This window comes from Schistocerca gregaria, chromosome 2 (assembly GCF_023897955.1).
Source record: "Schistocerca gregaria isolate iqSchGreg1 chromosome 2, iqSchGreg1.2, whole genome shotgun sequence".
NCBI lineage: Eukaryota > Metazoa > Arthropoda > Insecta > Orthoptera > Acrididae > Schistocerca > Schistocerca gregaria.
Genome location: NC_064921.1, coordinates 482,806,731 through 482,827,830, shown reverse-complemented (window position 1 = coordinate 482,827,830; position 21,100 = coordinate 482,806,731). Strand labels below are relative to the sequence as shown.

At 40.9% G+C, this 21,100-nt stretch overlaps 1 protein-coding gene across 2 annotated transcripts in view; it reads left to right on the top strand.

Annotated features, from left to right (window-relative positions):
* The first annotated feature begins 9,710 nt into the window (after nt 1-9,710).
* Nucleotides 9,711-21,100, top strand: part of LOC126327459 (uncharacterized) — a 55,322-nt gene continuing 43,932 nt past the window's right edge. The window contains exon 1 of one of the 2 annotated variants that reach the window (XM_049995889.1): nt 9,711-9,860. The gene's annotated coding sequence lies outside the window, so the exon portion shown is untranslated. Of the gene's footprint in view, nt 9,861-16,921; nt 16,954-21,100 lie in introns of those variants that run through there. The other variant, XM_049995890.1, reaches the window with a different exon arrangement.

Genomic DNA, 21,100 nt, shown 5'->3' with positions numbered 1-21,100 from the left:
CGCTACAGGGTGCCTGTCTTGGACATGCTGTTGAAATAACAAATTATTCGCATAAATGTAACACCAACTGCTGCTCAGATTGCACTTGCAGGTGAAGTACGATGCACCAGAGTCGTAGCCAAAAATGATGGTCTTCTCTCCCAGTAATTTTCAGATTATCTAGCTTTCTTACTACATTCAAATTTCTGACATTCCATACTCCAACTTGTGGCATGATATCCCTTGTTGGTTATTCCATCGGCCTTTCATGTCACCTCCCACTAGCTGCACCCTCCTTCAGGTCTGAATGTGAGACTAACTCGGAATCTTTTTTCAAATGCAGAGATCATCATGACATTTTTTTTTTTCAATTACAGGCCACACGTCCTGGGGATACACATTATGTGTGCTCAGGTACACAGGCCAACGTCGCAAACTGAAGACGAAGAGATAATGGAAGCATTTGGGAATAGTGAATGATTAATTCAGTATGAAAATGCTGTTGAAAATCTAACAGTCATAGGGAGTGGAAAGCCGTTGTACTGGAAGGAATAGGAGACAGGGTTACAGGATAATATGGACTTGGCAGTGAAAATGAGAGAGGACAAAGACTAAAGGACCCAGATTAAAATTAAGCAATGATAAAGAATAGTCTTAAATTTAGGAGGATATTCCGTAAGAATCAGTGTCGCAAGGGTAAGGATACTGAGATAAAGTATACCAGCGTAGGAAGTTCAAGTAAAGAAGAGTGGATATAGGTAAAAGTGGCAAGTATAGAGATTTCGACTGACAAACGAAAGGAGCAGCTCAACTGATCGACGGAGGGAGAAGTTACAAATTGTTTTGAAAAAGAGAAGAACACAGCAATATAAATCCTGTAGGAATGAAATAAACAGGAGGTACTTGACAACCAAGTCAAAATGTAAAACTATAAACAAATCTAAAAAGAAATGATCGTCGGGAGCACTGACTTGGTATATAGAAACGAAAAAAAAACCTTAAACGAAATTACAAGCAGGGGGTGATAACGTTAAGAGCGGCATGAGAATTACAATGTTAAACACAAAGGAGAGAGCAGATAGGTGGAAATAGTACATTTAATGGCCGTGCGGTTCTAGGCGCTACAGTCTGGAACCGAGAGACCGCTACGGTCGCAGGTTCGAATCCTGCCTCGGGCATGGATGTGTGTGATGTCCTTAGGTTAGTTAGTTAGTCTGTTCCATGTTCTAGGCGACTGATGACCTCAGAATTTAAGTCGCATAGTGCTCAGAGCCATTTGAACCAGTACATTTAAGGTCTTTATGAGAGCAGAAACTTGTCTCGTGATAGAACAAGAAAGTGGAGCCGATACTGAAGACGTAGTATTATAGTCCTAATTTATAAGAGGTCTGAAAGACATGAGGTGTTGTAAGGTAGTGGAGATCAGTAACATTTCATTCGAATCTCTAAAATTGTTGAGGAAAAGGGAAACCAAACCGTCATTCAAGCTGATGTGTAGAATCTATGAGACTCGCACTGTACCATCAGATTTTAGGAAAAACAGTAACCACAAAATTCAGAAGATAGCAAGGATAGGTCATTGCGAGCATTATCACACAAACAGCTTAACAGCTTATGCTTTCAAGCTGAGGACAGAAATGATGTACGGAAGAATGGAACAAAAAATTTCAGATCAGTTAGATGACGATCGGTTTGGCTTTACGAAAGATAAAGGCATCTAAGAGGCAATTCTGATGTGCTTGATGATGGAAGCTAGACTGAAAAAAAAAGAACAGATACCATTGATGACAGTGTAGTTTCTATAGAATAAAATGATAATTAAATCTAAACTCTTTGCTGCCGGCAGGTGTTGTTGGTATTTATCAATGGGGACAGCTGAAAATGTGTGCCCTGCCCAGGACTCGAATCCGGTATCTGCTGCTTACATGCCAGACGCTCTGTAAATCTGAGACACCGAGGGCACACAGGATAATACGGCTGCAGGGACTTTTCCCATGCACGCTTTCTGTGAGACCCACGTTCCTAAATCTCCACAACCTACATTGGTAGTATTCCTCGTCAGTTTAGTCTGACGCGTGTAATGAGTGAATGTGCAAATATCTATTGGGAATCCTACTAATGTAGGTAGTGGACTGTTGGGAATGTGGGTCTCACGGGAAGCGTTCAAGGTATAATTCCCTGTATCCTTACTATCCTTTGTGCCCTCGGAGGCTCAGATGGATAGTGCGGCTGCCATGTAAGCAGGAGATCCCGGGTTCAAGTGCCAGTCAGGGAACGCCTTTTCAGCTGTCCACATTGATGTATATTAACAAGACCTATCGGCAAATGAGGGTTTCGATTTAGTTACCACTTCGTCTTACATTGTAAAATGCTGCAAGAGGTAATAATTCCTAAGATAAAGCAGAATCAGCACTTTGGAAAGTCCGGTGACATGCAAAATGTACAAGAACGAGGACGGAAAATAAGAAGGGATGAACCAGAACGAAATACTTGTATTGAAAAAGGTGTTAGACAGTTATTCAGTTTTTTGCTTCTTCTGTTCAAGCTATACATGAAAGAAGCAATGACCGAAATAAAAGTTCAGAAGTATGATTAAAATTCGGGGTGAACGGATATCAGTGATAAGATTCGTTCATGGCGTTTCTCTCATCAGTGAATGTGAAGATGATCTACAGGATGAGTCGAATAAACAGTCTACTAATCACATAACAAGGGCTTATAGCAAACAGAAAAAACAAAGGTGATCACGACAGTAGACATGATAATATAGAGAAGCTTTTCATTAAATTTAATTATCAAGAAATAGACGAGAAGCTAAAGACAAACAACCAAATGCAAGGAAGACCTAAAAAGCAGACTATCACAGACAAGACGGCATTTGTGGCAATAAAAATTTACTAGTATCAACTATAGGTCTAAATTTATGGAAGACGTTTCTGAGAAGGTGCGTTTGGAGCACATCTTGGTATGACCGTCAAGCGTAGGCAGTGGGTAAACCAGAACAGAGGGCAGTCGAAGACTTTTGATGTGGTGCTCCAGAAGAATACTGAAAATTATGTGGACTGATGAGGTAGGGAATGAAGAAGTTCTCCGCAGAAATGTCGAGAAACATATGGAAAACACAGGAAAGAAATCAAGTTGATAGGACATGGATTAAGACATCAAGGAATAGCCTCCATGATACAAGATGGATTTGTTTGGGCGATTGAAACCGTACGGGAGTACAGCCAACAAATAAATGAGACCCTATGTTTCAAGTGCTATTCTGAGGTGAAGAGGTTTGTGCAGGAGAGAAATCCCTGGCGGGCTGCCAGGCCAATCCAGTCAGAAAACTGATGATCCAAATGACCCAAAAAAAGTCTGCTTAAAAAACTGCTTTGAAAAATACCTGCAAATATCTAGACAAGCCAGACTGCTCGATGGAATTCATACCAGCGCTGAAACCAGTACCGTCGTTGTAGCCGAAGAGAAATCAAGCTAGTGACGTCATTCAATGACTGCAGCACGTTTTTAACACTAAACCCGAAATGATAGCATCTTTCCGCGCGCACACGTCAGAACCCTCAGCAGCTTACGGAAACTGATAAAAATGTCAACAGCACTACTCCAAATTAATTTCGTGACAGAATATTGGTCTCGTTAGGGAGTGGTCGTGTTGCTGGGACAAACTTCCATTCATGAGCTACCTTTAATCATCTGTTGGTCTTGCTTTGATTCTGAACGATTTTTCAATCTAGTGGCCCACCTGCGACGTACCTATCATCTGAATTCCCAGTGCTTGAGAATGTTACACCATTTTGTATTAAGTTGACTATTTTCTTAACGATAGTCGCAGGAATTCCAACCAAAGATATTACAAAAATAGTGCTAACACTGTTAGTCGTCTACATCGATTGTATTTTCGTAAAGGAGGGACGGACTGACTTCGGTAAATAAAAAAGGAATGTTTCTGTGTGTATTTGACCTTTTTCAATAATTATCACACCGACAAAGAGATAGACAATACGGTGTATAAAAAGCTGCCAGTTTAGAAGGAGGTAATTTATACAAAAATTATGTACAAAGACTAAAATACTACAGAAAAAATGAAACTAATAGAGCATGAAATAATATAAAATATCAAGTTGAGTTAAAGGCTACTTTTCCAACTAAAAGCATATATGGTGACCCACATAATATGAAGTGATAAATTAATTAATTTAATGTGTAAAAAAGAGAATTACACATAAGCGTAGTATGAAAGCTACGATACTACATTTAAAGTGAGCTTACATTCGAAGTGCACACATACTTGTAACGATTGTTGATGTCGAAACCAGAACTATTCTATAACAATAGATGTATCTTGCATGCTTGTAACTATTTTAATTGTTGTTAATATCTGTATTTCTTAAAGACAGTGAACTGGAATGAATCGATTTCTAGCAAGTATCTATATGGAAACCCAATCGTTTCTTGTTTCCTGCTTTGAGGCGAACAATATTTGGTTAATGATGCATTCTGAGAAATTCGTGCAGTTACACTATTGAGTCGTAAGAATTCGAATATGGGTAAGGAATTCCAAAAACCTCTTTCGTTAAACAATGGACGTCGTCTTGTCACTATCAGTAATCTGTAAGCCTATACATGAAAACTGAACGTATATTCTAGTTGCCTTTTCATCTTTCGAAACCCTTTGTATCAGCTTACGTTACAAGCAGAAAATCTGACTTCAGCTGCGAACACATTTATGTGGCTTTTCGGCGGGAGGATCAAATTCATCATTTGTACACAATTCAGCACTGATACCTAATGTTTAGGAATAATATTTTTATGTCAGTTCCATTCCTCTTGACCCGTTCCATATGGGTGTTGGCGGGTGAGGGGGGGGGGGGTGAGGGGAGTGGTCGCGGGGGGTGAGGGGGAGGGTAGGTTCAGAGAGTTGGCCTGTCAGTGACCTAAACAATCCGCTCTTCAGCCAGAGGACGTGTAAATCCAAAGGATATGTAACACACACAAAGACGGAAAACAAATAAGTACGTAGTGGGATATTTACAAATTACTTTAAAATCTGTGAATAGTTTTTCTATGAAAAAAACCTGACTTTCTTCGTTTTACAACAAGCGACAAGAGGAATACTAAACGGTAAATTAAAAGAAATTAAGGATACATTTTAAACACATTATAACAGAGACAGCATTTTACTGTAATTGTTGCCAGCGTCATATTTAAAGTACCAGGAAGCAGGTTGCTAGCGTTACTTGCCCCGAGTCCTATTGGGTTTTACCCCTAACGGTTGAGGGACTAACCGGTGGATGTGGTAGTCTTTGCCGTATGAACACAAAGGTGACCACGACTCAGAATATGTCCGAGATGCCCAGCCTTCTTCGAAAGTAACTGGTATCCCGACTGTCAGGACCACTTACTTGGCCACTGATACGTTGCCCGTGGTTCATGAACTAGGACATGACTACAGGAACCCACACCACGAACCACAGGCTTAGATGGTGGGGTCATGTTATACGCATGGGAGAAGCAATGTTACGCAAGAGACTCTGGGTTAAGCAGTAGAGGGTAGGATGAGTCGGGGCAGACCAAGGAGAAGGTACCTGGATTCGGTTAATAATGATTTTGAAGTAATAGGTTCAACATCAGAAGAGGCACCAATGTCAGCACTGAATGGGGGAACATGGAGGAATTTTATAAGGGGGCTATGCTACAGACTGAACGCTGAAAGGCATAATCAGTCTTAAATTATGATGATGATGATGATGATGATGATATATAACAGACACAATCTTAAAAATGTACCTTCATTCAGAACCTGTCTTGGAAATAAAATGGTCTGCTGTTGGAGGCAAAAAATGTAGGTGTTTAGTAGGGAATGAGGCCGTGGATGTAAGTACTGATGACTGATATGTGGTATCGATATACATGGATTGGACTTTGGGGGGAATGGTGGAGTGTGTGCGTAGCCATAATACGAAGGGGAAACGGAATAGGGAAAGATCTGGAGGAAATGAAAGAGGAGGCCTTATGACGTGGTTTTGAAGGGTGGGGGGGGGGGGGGAGGTGGCATTACAGAGTTGGCAAGAGGAATAAATGTCGAGACGATGTGATGAAATGTGTTGATATATGCCAGACAGAGTACCAGGAAGGAAAATTTGGAGACGACAGGATTGTTGGAGTCCATGAAAGGCGAAATTCGACGAAATGGTAAAGGATCCCTGTGGGATAAGGTAAACAGTAGAGAAAAGAGAATCCGAGTACGTGGTCTTCAAGAATTTTGAGAAACCCCAAAACAGGTTGCAACGGATATCCATACAACGTTTACGTAAGAAATGGTACATTGGATCAAAGTTTTGTAGATGTGGAGGGTAATGGAGATGTGTAATGTCTATGCTCGGCCTGTTGGTAGTTTAGCAGTTATAGTCTATTGCCTGCTTTCTGCTGGATGGTGAGTAGGTGAGGTTTCCATGTTGTTTACTACTTAAGTAAAAGAGAAATCATATGGTGTTATGGTGTTGGCTCAGTTGCTGACGTATGTGTCTAAGGAGGATAGATTTAAATATATTACTGACCACTGAGGTGAGGCTGACACATCAGTAGAGGTTTGTGTGGCTTGAGAAAAAGTAGGATTTTGGAGGTTTTCCACATTTCAGTATAATATCCTATGAACAGGATCAAGTTATAAAGCTTTCAAGTAAGTGTAAAAGGTGGAGAGAACTTCTTTCATGTGTCGACAGGTAATGTGATCGTACTTATTATACATTTTTTGATATGAGTGGTATGTTCCATTCTGTCTGGGATGGAAGCTGGGAGGCAGAGATGCGACAGCGGTTTTTTTACTTGCATGACATGAGGAGTAACAAAAATGAAAGTTGTAATGAATTGCGAAGATGTGATTTAGATAGGGTGCAAAGTAGTGAGCTCTGTTCAAGTTATCTGATAGTAGACGGTTGTTCCGTAGGAGCGTGTACTGAGAGACTGATATGGAATCAGTGCTGGTGAGTTGATGCAGTGTTTTTCAAAAATTGAAAGAGTTCATGGGAAGTTTAGCACTGAGTCTAGTGGAAGTCTTGCGTTTCCGGTGTTTTCCAGCAATTCGTACGTTTCTGGGGTGTCTCTGTTTTTCTGGTGACGTGTGAGTGTACTGAGGTCATGACTTCATCGAAAGGAGCAGTATAAGCGACAAGACTCTCAGAGGAGGAGGATTGGGCTCGTGAGGTTAGGGTCGGGTGATAAGGGTGTGTTGTCTTGGTAGGATTGTGGACGGACATATCTCGTTTTGGGGAGGATGGGCCGCTGAGGATATTTGGCTACTGCAGAATTGTGGACGCATATATCATCTGAGAAGATCAGCTGCAGAACGACGTGGTATGAGGGATACCGGCAGACTGTGAAGCCTGGTGAGTGACTTCCAATCTGTGTAGCTACGGATATCCGGCACAGTAGTCTAAGATAATTTCTGACAAGTTCTGAGATGGGATCAGAGGGGTTGAGATAGTGTGTAGGGGATTGTTAAGAAAAGGTATGTGATCACTTCCACATAAATTGAGGATTGCTACAGTGATGCATCCAAGGAATTTGGGAGATCCTCAGACGACATCTGAAGTTTCGTTAATTTCACGACAGGTGTACTGTGGGACAGTGATCATGTCATCTTGGAGGGAGTCGGTAAGCTGACGCTACCGCTGGAGATACGCAGAGGATCCACTGCGGCTGTTAAGATTAAGGGAAATAATATATCCTAGGTGGAAAGGTAAGGTCTATGCGGTAGATCATAGAGGGTGGGATTTTGGGGTTCGATATAGAAGGTGTCCATAATTAAAGTTCCATCATCAAAATACTGTAGAAAGATGACCACCGCTCAAAATGACGTCAAATTTAAATAACATATTATTGATGAAAGGGGAAATATCATAGAACACAAAACATAAACCAAAAATTGTCCAATAGATGGCACTGCAAATTAGCACTGCATGGGGAATTGTCCAAACGTTGGAGGTCCCTAGGAGCTCGGTGCTTTAAATCCTATGAAACTTTCTTGATAGCTATCCACACAAAATTATCCGTGTTGTGGACATTCTTCGTGCAGTCTTCCAGCAAGACAAACGTTCGTTCTGAAATGTCTCGCATGGAAGTTGACAGTGAATGGCCATTGAACATTATGTGGACGGACGAAGCCCACTTTCATCTCCAAGTACGTGTGAATACTCGAAATAGCAGACTATGGGCAACGGAAAATCCTTACGCACGTCAACCAGTAACACTTCATTCTGCAAAGGCGACGAGTGTGTCGTGGGGGTGGACCGCATTGGTAATCGTAGGGCTGGAGTTTTTTTTTTTTTTTTTTTTTTTTTTTTTTGATAACATGAGTCTTGCAAGTCCTTTTACTTGTAGTCACAGGTAAACGCTTTGTGAGTCTTTTGCACACCAACGTCGTTCCAATCCTTCAACAGCTTTGATGTGTGGGTAGGCAGTCCTCCGCATATTGCACAGCCAGTGAAACGACTGCTGCAAAGGGATTTCGGAAGTGCTATAATTGTTAGCCGTCATTTCCAAACAGCCTGGCCCTCCAGATCACCTAATCTTAGTATATGCGGGGTTGTGGGGTTATCAGAAAAATATTGTATTCAGTGCTCCAACTGCAAACGTAGCTGAACTGAAGGCACGAACTGCGCAACGCGTCCTTAGCAAGACCCCCGACACACACTGACCTATTGTGGAACATGCTGTCTCTCGATTGCAACTTGTGACAGAAAACAGTGGACAGCGTATTGATCATGTCTTGCACCACTATCAGGACATAAATCGATGTCATTTTGCTTTTTGTGTGGTTTTGGGCACCAGGGCAATTAAAAATTTTGTTCCATACAGGAAGTTCCCCCTTGCGTCAATCATTTGCGTTTCAAATTTGGCGTCATTCTCAGCAGTCGTTCTTTTTCTACAGCGTTTTGAAACGGGAGCTTTCATTATGGACACCCTGCATATTGGAGCACAGGTAACAGCTGCGACTTAAAAACAAGGGTGAGAATGAGATGTTCGGTGGGAATGTTGAACCCGGATTTTCCCCAATGCAGATATTGTTCTGGTGACTAATAGCAGCTGCTTCCCCGGCAATGAAAGTGACATTATCTTTACCATGGAAGATATAGGGAGAGGTTCGGGTGGTGTAATAGGGTTAAAAGAACGTTTATTAAAGATGGAGGTGTGGATGTTGTACAGGGACAGAGTACGCACGAACAAAGACTTGTTTGTTAGAAGAGAACTATGTTGTAGAACAGAATGCATTGTTGTCACGCAATGATGACGCGTTAGGGAGTGGCTTGTATGGCTGAAGGGTAGACAGGGTTGAAACTGAGGTGTCGACGTGCTTGAATACCGGCAATTATATCATTTGATTTTTATTTGGGTGCAATTCCAGACGGGAAATGAGTTGAGGTTACATGTTTGATCACATAAGTTTTCATGCACCTGTTAATGTGCATTATATAGTGAGAACCTTGTTAGCGAAGGAAATATTAAGTATTTCAGTATTTTCATGCAGTGAAGTCAACATCTCTATCAGAACTGAAAATTTCGGAAGCCGGTATTCTTGTACCCGCACGTTTTGTTCCACCGATATTTGGGAATGATCTGTGTAAACGTGGAAAAAAGCTATGGCAACTTTTTTGCACAGAAAGAAGACATTAAGAGTGGTATATGTTGTAGCGCAATATATTCCTTTAATTTAAAACCAAGATTCCGGCAATCTTCGTCCTGTAGTTCGAACAACAGCCGTCAGAGGCGCCGCGCTTCTCTTGTTTACTGTTAGGCGCAGGGAAGAGGAGAGGACAGTTGTGTCCTGTGGGCTTGCCCAGCTGCGCGCTGCCTCAGCTCGATCCTCCGTGTCTCAGCAGGTGATTCACTTTTCTCTGTAGTAACCGACAGCGTTTAGCGTATATGTCAACTGAAACACCTGCTTCAGCAGTTGTGTAACAATTAATGCCGATTCGTCACTAATTAAATGTTGGTTCTCCATGACAAATTGAAGTACATCCTGTTTTATACGAGGAATTACTTTTTCAATTGGCATATTTGAAAATTTGCTATACGGTTTTCGTCTCAACGTAAGGCAGGTCCTTTACAAAAGTGTATGCTGTCTCTCTTTCTTTGTTGCTAGAGGAAAAAATGCAGAATGCTGTTGAAAACTCTTCCTCCCCCCCCCACCTCCCATAATGGAATAAGGACAAAACGTACAGTTTGCTTACATCTGCTCAGATAACCATTTTATTTCGACTTACTGTTGGTCAAACACAAGTTTGTCAGGCAGCATAAAAATGCGACAACCATTTGCTATTGTGAACGTTTGAAACATTACTTGTGTTTATGTGGGCACAGTCTGTAATTCCTTCGTAACTATCTTGCGATCTTGTTTACAAACTTCCAGGTTCATATCTGTAAATAAGCTATTCAGAGCTTAAAATGTTCAATTTTGGCTCTCTAATTCTGTGAGAAAGCTGAAGCGTCATGTCGGAGTTTGAGCGAGACAAAGGTGGAAAATGTTACGCAAAAGTGAAATTTTAAGATACTTAGTACAGTAATTTATTTATTGAAGCAGGGATGAGCTTCATATGATTCAGTATTTGTAATACTAAGAATAAATGGTTAAAATGTACGTACAACGTACGAGTATGCTTTCATGAGAATTGGACAGAAGAAGAAATGGCTGACATTGGACGGTAATGATTTTGTAAATAAAAAAAACATAGAAAAAGGATTCCAGGACAGAGCAAACTCGATTACGAATGTCAGGGTCTTAACAACTGCGCAGCCCACAGTGGTCAGTGTTCTATTTACGGTTCGTTCCGGTTACTTATAATGAAAAGTTTTTCTTTTCTTAGCCATTGTACACACTGACACTCGTTTCCCAAACCATGAACAGGCAGCAACGCCCCATTCACTTCTTGATGTCCTTTCTTCAGTCCTACTGAAAGTGAGTTATCGTTCCTCATGATTGAGATACTGAAGTCAGCACAGTAAGACATTATCAACCTCTAGACCATGACACGTTTCTCTATAAGAGACTTGCTTTATAGTCATATATTTAATGTGGCAGCTTGTTGTACATTCGCGACATCAATTACAGACCTTTGTGGATTTCTTTAATACTTGTGTGCTTAAGAACGGTTTAGTTGCCAGGTGTAGTTTAGTAACCTTGGTCCTCTTAGAAAATTTCTTACGCCATTTTGTTCTGATAAATTGTTTAGCTTTCCCTCTGCATATGAAAGTCCAGTCCATTGTTCTATGATTAGGTATACAACTAACAATGAAATAATTAGTAATGTTTTCCGTGATATCTATAACATACAAGTATGTGATCACTTTGGGCAGTAAGGTTTTCCAGTCCCACACTAAGCCCGACTACTAATTCTAGTTAATTTAGTTGTGTATATTTTGTATCTCTGGTCCCCAGAAAAGAGTCCCTTACCTGAGAACTGAATGTCAGACGTGTTACCTAAGATACTACTACAGACTGACAGCATTTCACAAGATGGTGCCACTAATCCCTACTAAAAGTAAAGCAACTTAAAGCTAGATGGAAAAGTGATTGAGGAATGACGTTACTCCTCAACCTTAAATTCCAGCAAAGTCAATCTTTGCAGGATCGAAGGTAACATGCAGGTTACCCTCCTAGTCTTTTTTACGCTCGGCTATCTCGAAACGGTATTGAGGTAAAATTTTTGTAGGCGTGCTATGACAATCTCAATTTGTCTTCATGATCTAAAATGTTTACTGACTCTGAAACCGGAGTCACAGTATCTGTGGTAATCATCGTAGTGACGGAGTGTTGTCGTGGTAAGTGAGAAAAGAATGACATAAATGCGTTTTCAACATTGATTTAAGGTAATTGACTGTTACTGCTATAGGTATTTTAGCTGATGGCAAATATTTGTCATTTACATTCACTCGTCTCCACAAGACAGCAAGGTGGAGCTTTATCGAAGAGCCAAATTGTAGACTTAAAGTGTACATGATTTACGTAGTCATCTTTTAGATAAAATTTCTCTTGTGACAATTCAGTCACCTACGTGTTTCTGGAAGGTTGGTGCCACTATGTTTGTTAAATGTGTTCTTGATCCCTTTCGGAATACTGGAAATGGTTGTCCGTTTTGTAGCGTAGTTGGATGTTAACGTTATCTTAGTTTAACCAACGTTTTGCAATAGGGAGAAGTTGTAAAGTAATTTCCGATGAGCTTTATTATAGAAATCTGACGAATGCCATGTCTTCAACCTACATATAGTACTTCAAATGCTAGACGATGGAGCGCACTAAATTACTAATCTTGCTCATTGTGGCTAAAGTCTAGGTCAGGGCCAGCGGCAGTCATGGTGGAAGTTACCTTCCGCACAATAGGTCGGCAACGCGTCAGTTCCGAGTAGCCAGTGGGATCAACCTTTGCAAATGGGACGCGAGAAGACTCAATATATTTCTAACCGCTAAATTGAAACCATTGTTTCATTAACTATTTTTCGGTGTGTTAGTAAGTTTGAGCAATATTCTGTGGGAGCGAGTGCTATAAACTAGACTGACATTGGTGCATGTCTTACGGATTAATTGCAGAGACATGAAAATTTATCAAATGTTGTGGTGAAATGACTATGCTACCGTTGTGCGCGAGCACATCAAGTGACAAATGTCTTATTAAATCATAAGGGAGGCAGGTGGATGAATTTTTACTTATAATAGTGGCACGTCTGACATACTAAAACACATAGATTTTCCTTCCTCCTCCCATGATTTTATTCAGAAAACTGATCCACTTAGTATGCTCGCGCAGATCGATTGCGTAGAAAGACAGTGGTGACAAATATTTCATTGCTTTTTCGGATGTCTTGAATTCCGAAGTTGTCCTTAATTTGCATATACTAGCACTGTTCAAATAGCTGCGACTCAAACAAGCAGCATTTAAATTTATAAGCGTTGTTTCTTGCAGGAATGTTTTTTCCTTCGAAACACATCTGCCCACTGCTCTCTCATTGGCTGCATAACACGAATAGCTATTCACCTTTTGTTCGCACATCACACGCCAAGCACTGACATTCATTTGTGAGAGTCGTAAGTACGCCATTGGCTATATTCTAGACTACAACCGCTCGTATTTTGTTATCTCGCCTCAAATTTCTTGCAAGTCGCTGTGTTTCTCATTCAAAGTAAATAAAGTAAAACATTTAAAACTTGACATAAAAATTCCAACTCTGCAATGTGACATGTCATGCAAAGTTTACCAACAACAAAACTTCATCACCACCAACGTCGTTGGATGTCCAATATCGTTCACCTTGTTCACTATTGGTACATAGCTACAATTTGAGCGTTTCGGTATGAATGTGTGTCTTGCGCGTACTTAAGCAGATAGTCATTCTCCGTGTAAAATATTAGTGAAGATGGGACTCTTTATAGATGATGAAACTGCCTAGCTATTCATGTGCAGAGCGCATTCTTTGTCTCTTAATCGCTTCTAGTATTTCAGTTATCCTCCCACCCGTCTCTCACTGAGAAATAATTTCCTACATATTGTGGGATTCTGAGCTCTTGCATTATTTTAAACCTACTGTAACATGAGTAATTCAGCAATTTAATGTAGTCATCCAATTAGTGTCACGTTAACAAGTGTACTGCTGGTGGAACAGGGTTCACAGGATTCTAGAAGTATTTCCACTTCCATACAGTAATCATTGTCAGTTAAATACACGTTGTCCAATGTTGCCGTCGTGATCAGTACTCAACTCGAATGCCCCAATTTGTAGGCTAGTCTGTGCTTTTTATGCGGTACACCTACCCCCCCCCCCCCCCCCCGTCCCTTCCTTCCCCTTAAATCATCTACATGTACATGGATACTGTGCAAATCACATTAAAGTGCCTGGCAGTGTGTTCATCGAACCACCTTCACAATTCTCTATTATTCCAATCTCGCATAGGGCGCGGAAAGAATGAACACCTATATCTTCCCGTACGAGATCTGATTTCCCTTACTTTATCGTGGTGAAGCTTCCGCCCTATTTAGGTCTGTGTCAACAAAACACCTTCTCATTCGAAGGAGAAAGTTGATTGAAATTTCCTGAGATTCCGTCGCAACGAAAAATCCTTTCTTTTAATGATTTCCAGCCCTAATCCTGTATTTCTGACTCTTCCCCATATTTCGCCATAATACAAAACGTGCGGTCTTTCTTTGAACTTTTTCGACGTACTCCGTCAGTCCTATCTGGTAAGGATCCCACACCGCGCAGCAGTCTTCTAAAAGACGGACAAGCGTAGTGTTGGCAGTCTACTAAGTAGGTCCTTTACATTTTCTAAGTACCCTGCCAATAAAACGCAGTCTTTGGTTAGCCTTCCCCACAACATTTTCTGTGTGTTCTTTCCAATTTAAGTTGTTCGTAATTGTAATACCTAGGTAGTTAATGGAATTCAAGACTTCTATATTAGACTGATTTATCGTGTAACCGAAGTTTGAGTTCCTTTTGGCACTGAAGTGGATGACCTCACACTTTTCGCTATTTAGGGTAAACTGCCACTTTTCGCTCCATTCATGTTTATTCTAAATAGTTTTGCCGTTTGTTTTGCTCTTCTGATGACTATATTAGTCGAGAAACGACATCATCTGCAAACAACCCCATAAGTCTCCTCAGGTTGTCTCCAAAATCGTTTATTTAGGTAAAAAACAGCAAAGGGCCTATAGCACTATCTTGGGAACGCCAGAAATCACTTCTATTTTACTCGACGACTTTCCGTGAATTACTTCAACTGTGACATCTCTGGTAGAAAATCGCAAATCTAGTCACATAACTGAGACGATATTCCATAAGCACGCAATTTCACTACGAGCCGCTTGTGTGGTACAGTGTCAAAAGCCTTCCTCAAATCCAGAATTTATGTGAATAGAGCTAGTTGTTTAACAGGAACGTTGTTTTGTAGACCCATGTTAAATGTGTCAATAGACAGTTTTCCTTAGAGGTAATTCATGATGTTCGAACACAATATATGTTCTAAAATCCTGCTGCATATCGACGTTAACGATATGGGCCTGTAATTCAGTGGATTACTCCTACCTTTCTTGAATATTGATGTGACCCGTGCAAATTTCCAGTCTTTGAGTACGGATCTTTCGGTGAGCGAGCGGTTGTGTCTAATTGTAAAGTATGGAGCTAATGCATCAGCATACTCGGAAAGGAACCTAATTGGTATACACTGTGGAACAGAGGACTTGGTTTTATTGATTTGAGTTGCTTCACTACTCAAAGGATATTTACTTAAACGTTTCTCATGTTGGCAGCTGTTATAAATTTGAGTTCTGGAATATTTACTTCTTTTGTGAAGGCATTTCGGAAGGCCATGTTTAGTAAATCTGCTTTGGCTGCACTGTCTTCGACAGTATCTCCATCGTTATCGCGCAGAGAAGGCATTGTTTCTTGCCGCTAATATACTTCACATACGACCAGAATCTATTTGGATTTTCTGCCATATTTCGAGACAGTATCGTTGTGGAAACTGTTAATGGTGTCTCACATGGAACTCCGCGCTAAATTTCGAGCTTAGGCAAAGGATCGCCAATCTAGGGTACTATGGATTTTTCAATTTCGCACATATGCGTCGTTGTTTCTGCAACAGTGTTCTTATCCGTTTTGTGTACCGAGGAGGATATGCTCCGTCGTTTTAGTTTATTTGGTATAAACCTCTCAATTGCTGCCGATACTATTTCTTTGTATTTAAGCCACATCTGGTCTACACTATCATTAATCTGGAATGAGTGGAGATCGTCTCTCGGGAAGGCGTCAAGTGAATTTTTATCTGCTTTTTGGATAGGAATGTTTTAGCTTATTTTTCGATTATTTGGGGATAACAGTATTCAATCTCACTTCGACAATCCTGTGTTCACTAATCCTTACGTCGGTTTTGATGTTGGTTATTAAATCAGGGTTATTTGTTGCTAAGAGGTAGTGTGTTTTCACAACCGTTTACCATTCCCGTGGGCTCATGAAGTAGCTGCTAGAAATAATTTTCAAAGATTGCGTTTAGCACATAGTTGTGATATCACAACCTGCCGAAAAGCACGAGGTATAGGTTAAATGTTGGAGGTGATAATTGGGTGCTGAGTTGAAGTAAAGTCAGCGATTGTGAATGCCGGAGGAACGTTGTGGAACAATGACTTCAAGCATAGCCTAATTATGTTCGCACCATGTTAAAGACCTTTCTGCTCGTGAAACAATAAAGCGACATGAAGAAAACTCGTTTTACATTATGAAAAAGTAATTGAGTATTTTGAGGCATATCATTTAGACCTTTAAAGTCGTAAATAAACTGTGAAAGATGAAATGGGTGAACTGTCCGCAATGCACGCCACCCTTCTTGTACCGACCGTCAGAAGTGCGGTGAGGTAACAATGCTCCGCATCGCGTGGAAGGTGGTTCGAATCGTCAGCGGACAATCTGTTGATTTTCCATGGAGTTCCAAAATCACTTAAGGCAAATAGTGTAAAATTTTCTTTGAGATAAACGTGATCGATTGTTTCAGTTTTGCCTAATAAGGATTTGTGCTCGAATGTTTCCAACAGTGGGACGTTAAATACATTCGTATCTGTGAGTCTCATTCGGATAGCTCTTGAGATATGCTGAGGTATTAAACGTCTGAGATTGATTACAGCAACTGATGGCCGATCGTGAAGTGAGACCATCTTTTTCCATGAATTTACATTCTTTATGGAGCTGTGGGATTATGCCTCCATTTCAAGGATGTGGATGTCAAACTTCACCGTCCCGTTGACGCCATTATTTCGGCGAAGCACAAGATACGGAAGCTTAAGACTCCTAAATGAAATAGGCGATGCTCTTTCCAAAGATGGCATTAAGGGATGCTTAAATCCGCACTTTATGGATGTGAGGTCGGAGCCTGGAAGTTCACTTCCAACCGGGATCATCACTTCACTCGATGTCTGAAATGCAGATGGTCGATAGGTATTTAGTTACGTGTTCATACGTATTTAAAGTTCTAGTTTTCATTAACTCCTACCGAAGAATTAGTATAAGATTAAAATGGAAAAATGGACGCGGTCAAGTTATTACTCAACGTCTTCTAGATTGATCACAAATTCCCAGGCGGTAAACCAGGGTGAAAATCTTTGAGCGTAATTTTTTATTGATCTGAAATGTTTCTATTTTCAGATTCATTCAATTAAATTGTTCCGTAATTGTAAAAATCTGTTGAAAACCATTTACTCCATCAGAGAACTCGAATGCAACCGATGTAATATTATAAGTTCCCGGTGGAATGGTTAATTTCGGATATTATCACAGCAGATTAAGTAGGAGTCAATAGCCTTCAGACTCGTTTCAAGCGGCCCATCATAGATTCTTCCTGTTCAGACTTCATATAAAGTTGCAATTGTCTCCCTCACCAGTTATTTTCAGGATGCAGCTTATTCCAGTCTCTCTTCTCCTCCATAATTCTTAACCTTTACAGCTGCCTCTAAAACCAAGGGAGTTACTCGATGATATGTTAAAAAATATCAAACCATCCTCAGCATTCTTTTGTTTCTTTCCTTTGATCCTTCGGAGAGCCTCCTCATTCCCTACCCTATCAGTCCGTCAAATTTTATGTATTCTGTAGCAGCACATCTCAGATGTTAAGGTTCGCTTCTTTTCCCAGATGCCACTTTTCGCCGTGCAGATCTTTGCTCCAAACGTACATCCTGAGAAATTTTATCAAATTATGCCCTGTTTCTGATACTAAGACAGCTCTCGGCCAGGAATTCCTTTATTACCACTGCTAGTCTGCTGCTTGTTATTCTTGCGTCGTGGGCTATTTTACTGCCTAGGTAACAGAATACCTTAAATTCGTCTACTTCGTGAGCCATTCTGGTAAGTTTCTTGCTGTTCTCATTTCTGATACCTCATTATTTTAGTCCTTCGTCGATTTACTCCCAATACTTATTCTGTGCTCATTAGACAGTGAATTCCATTTATCAGAGCCTGCAATTCTTCGCATTCACTCAGGATAGCAATGTCATCAGCAAATCTTATCATTGCTACCCTTTCAAGTAGAATTTTAATGCCACTCCTGAATCTTATATTTCCATCGTTGCTTCATCGATGCACAGACGGAACAGTAGACGGAGGACTACATTCGTGTCTGACACCCATGTTTATCCGAACACTTCTTGCGTGTCGTCCACTCTTACTACTCCGTCTGGGCTCCATTATACGTTGTATATTACGTCTCTCTCCCAGTGACTCACTCCTATCATTCTCAGTATTTCGAAAATCATGCAAAATTTTATGCCGTCGAACGGCTTTCCCCGGTAGACAAATCCTATGAACGTGTCTTGAATTTTTCTTTCTTCAATTATCAACAGCAATGTCAGAATTCTCTCTGGTGCCTTTACTTTTCCTAAAGCCAAACTGATCATCTAACACATCTTAAGTTTCTTTTCCATTCTGTCTCCCCCTGTGACCAACTTCTTTGCATGGACTGTTAATCTGATGGTGCGATAATTATCGCACGTTCTAGCACTTGCAATGTTCGGAATCGCGTCCATAATGTTTTTCCGAAAGTTCGATGGTATGTAGCCAGTCTTAAACATTCTACACATCGACGAGAAAATGGTTTTGTTGCCACTTCCCACAGTGATTTTAGAAATTATAATTGTATACTGTCAATTCCTTCTGCCTTGCTTTCTCTTTCCCAGAACGGTTCCAAATTGTTTCTAATAATGGCTCCCTTATCAATATTGATTCAAATTTCCTGTTCTCACGTAGTCAGACAAGTCTGCCTCTCATCTATTCCTCTCTACCTACCTGCTCTTCTTCTCCTGCACTTAACAGCGGAATTCGCATTACATTCTTAATGGTACCACAACTGCTTATAATTTCATACTTTGTTTTCACTTTCCTATAAGCTCCGCCAGTCGTTCAGATAACTTTTTCTACACACTTCATATATAGCCATTTCGCCTTAGCTGCCCTACACTTACATACATTACTAAGTGACTTGTATTTCTGTATTTCCTGTCATAATTCTGTACTTAATTGTTCCATCGATCAACTTAAGTGTTCGTTCTGTTACCCATGGTTTCTTCGCATTTCAACTGATTTGTACATACAGATTTTCTAATTTCTGTGATCGCTCTTCTTAGATATATCTGTACCTACTCGGCTATTCCTTATCGCAGTGTCTATAGCCTTAGAGAACTTCAGTCGTGTTTGAGTCTTCAGTCGTCGGCAATCCCACTTCGATCATTGATTCTTTCTGAACAGTCCCTTAAACTTCAGCCTACTCTTAATCACTAGTAAATTACTCGGTGAATCATCTCTTGGTTGGGCCTTACAATCCAGTGCGTGATGGTGGAATCTGTGCCTTACCATAATATGTGCTATTCAAATCTTCCCGTATCTCCCGGTGTCAGCCAGAAATACCTCACCTCTACATCTACATCCATACTCCGCAAGCCACCTGGTGGTGTGTGGCGGAGGGTACCCTGAGTATCTCTATCGGTTCTCCCTTCTATTCCAGTCTCGTATTGTTCTTGGAAAGGAGGATTGTCGGTATGCTTCTGTGGGGGCTCTAATCTCTGATTTTATCCTCATGGTCTCTTCGCGAGATATACGTAGGAGGGAGCAATATACTGCTTGACCCTTCGGTGAAGGCATGTTCTCAGAACTTCAACAAAAGCCCGTACCGAGCTACTGAGCGTCTCTCCAGCAGTGTCTTCCACTGGAGTTTATCTATCATCTCCGTAACGCTTTCGCGATTATTAATGATACTGTAACGAAGCGCGGTGCTCTCCGTTGGATCTTCTCTATCCCTTCTATCAACGCTATCTGGTACGGAGCCCACACTGCTGAGCCGTATTCAAGCAGTGGGCGAACAAGCGTACTGTAACCTACTTCCTTTGTTTTCGGATTGCATTTCCTTAGGATTCTTCCAATGAATCTCAGTATGGCATCTGCTTTACCGGCGATCAACTTTATATGATCATTCCATTTTCAATCACTCCTAATGCGTACTCCGAGAATTTATGGAATTAACTGCTTCCAGATACTGACCTGCTATATTGTAGCTAAATAAGGGATCTATCTTTCTATGAATTCGCATCATATTACACTTGTCTACATTGATATTCAATTGCCATTCTCTGCACCATGTGTCAATTCGCTGCAGATCCTCCTCCATTTCAGTACAATTTTTCATTGTTGCGACCTCTCGATACACCACAGCATGATCTGCAAAAACCCTCAGGGAACTTCCGATGTCATCCACCAGGTCATTTATTCATATTGTGAATAGCAACGGTCCTATGACACTCCCCTGCGGCACACCTGAAATGACTCCTACTTCAGAAGACTTATGTCCATTGAGAATGACATGCTGCCTTCTGTTATCTAGGAACTCCTCAATCCAATCACACAATTGGTCTGATAGTCCGTATGCTCTTACTTTGTTCATTAAACGACTGTGGGGAACTGTATCGAACGCCTTGCGGAAGTCGAGAAACAAGACATCTACCTGTGAACTCGTGTCTATGGCCCCTTGAGTCTCGTGGACGAATAGCGCGAGCTGGGTTTCATACGACAGTCTTTTTCGAAACCCATGCTGATTCCTGCAGAGTAGATTTCTCCAGAAAAGTCATTATACTCAAACATAATACGTTTCCAAAATTCTACAACTGATAGACGTTAGAGATATAGGTGTATAGTTCTGCACATCTGTTCGTCCCTTCTTGAAAACGGGAATGACCTGTGCCCTTTTCCAATCCTTTGGAACGCTACGCTCTTCTAGAGACCTACGGTACACCGCTGCAAGAGGGGAGGCAAGTTCCTTCGCATGCTCTGTGTAAAATCGAGCTGGTATCCCATCATGTCAAGCGGCCTTTCCTCTTTTGAGCGATTTTAATGGTTTCTCTATCCCTCTGTCGTCTATTTCGATATCTACCATTCTGTTGTCTGTGCGACAATCTAGAGAAGGAACTACAGTGCAGTCTTCCTCTGTGAAAGAGCTTTGGAAGAAGACATTTAGTATTTTGGCTTTTAGTCTGTCATCCTCTGTTTCAGTACCATTTTGCTCACAGTGTGTCTGGACATTTTGTTTTGATCCACCTACCGCTTT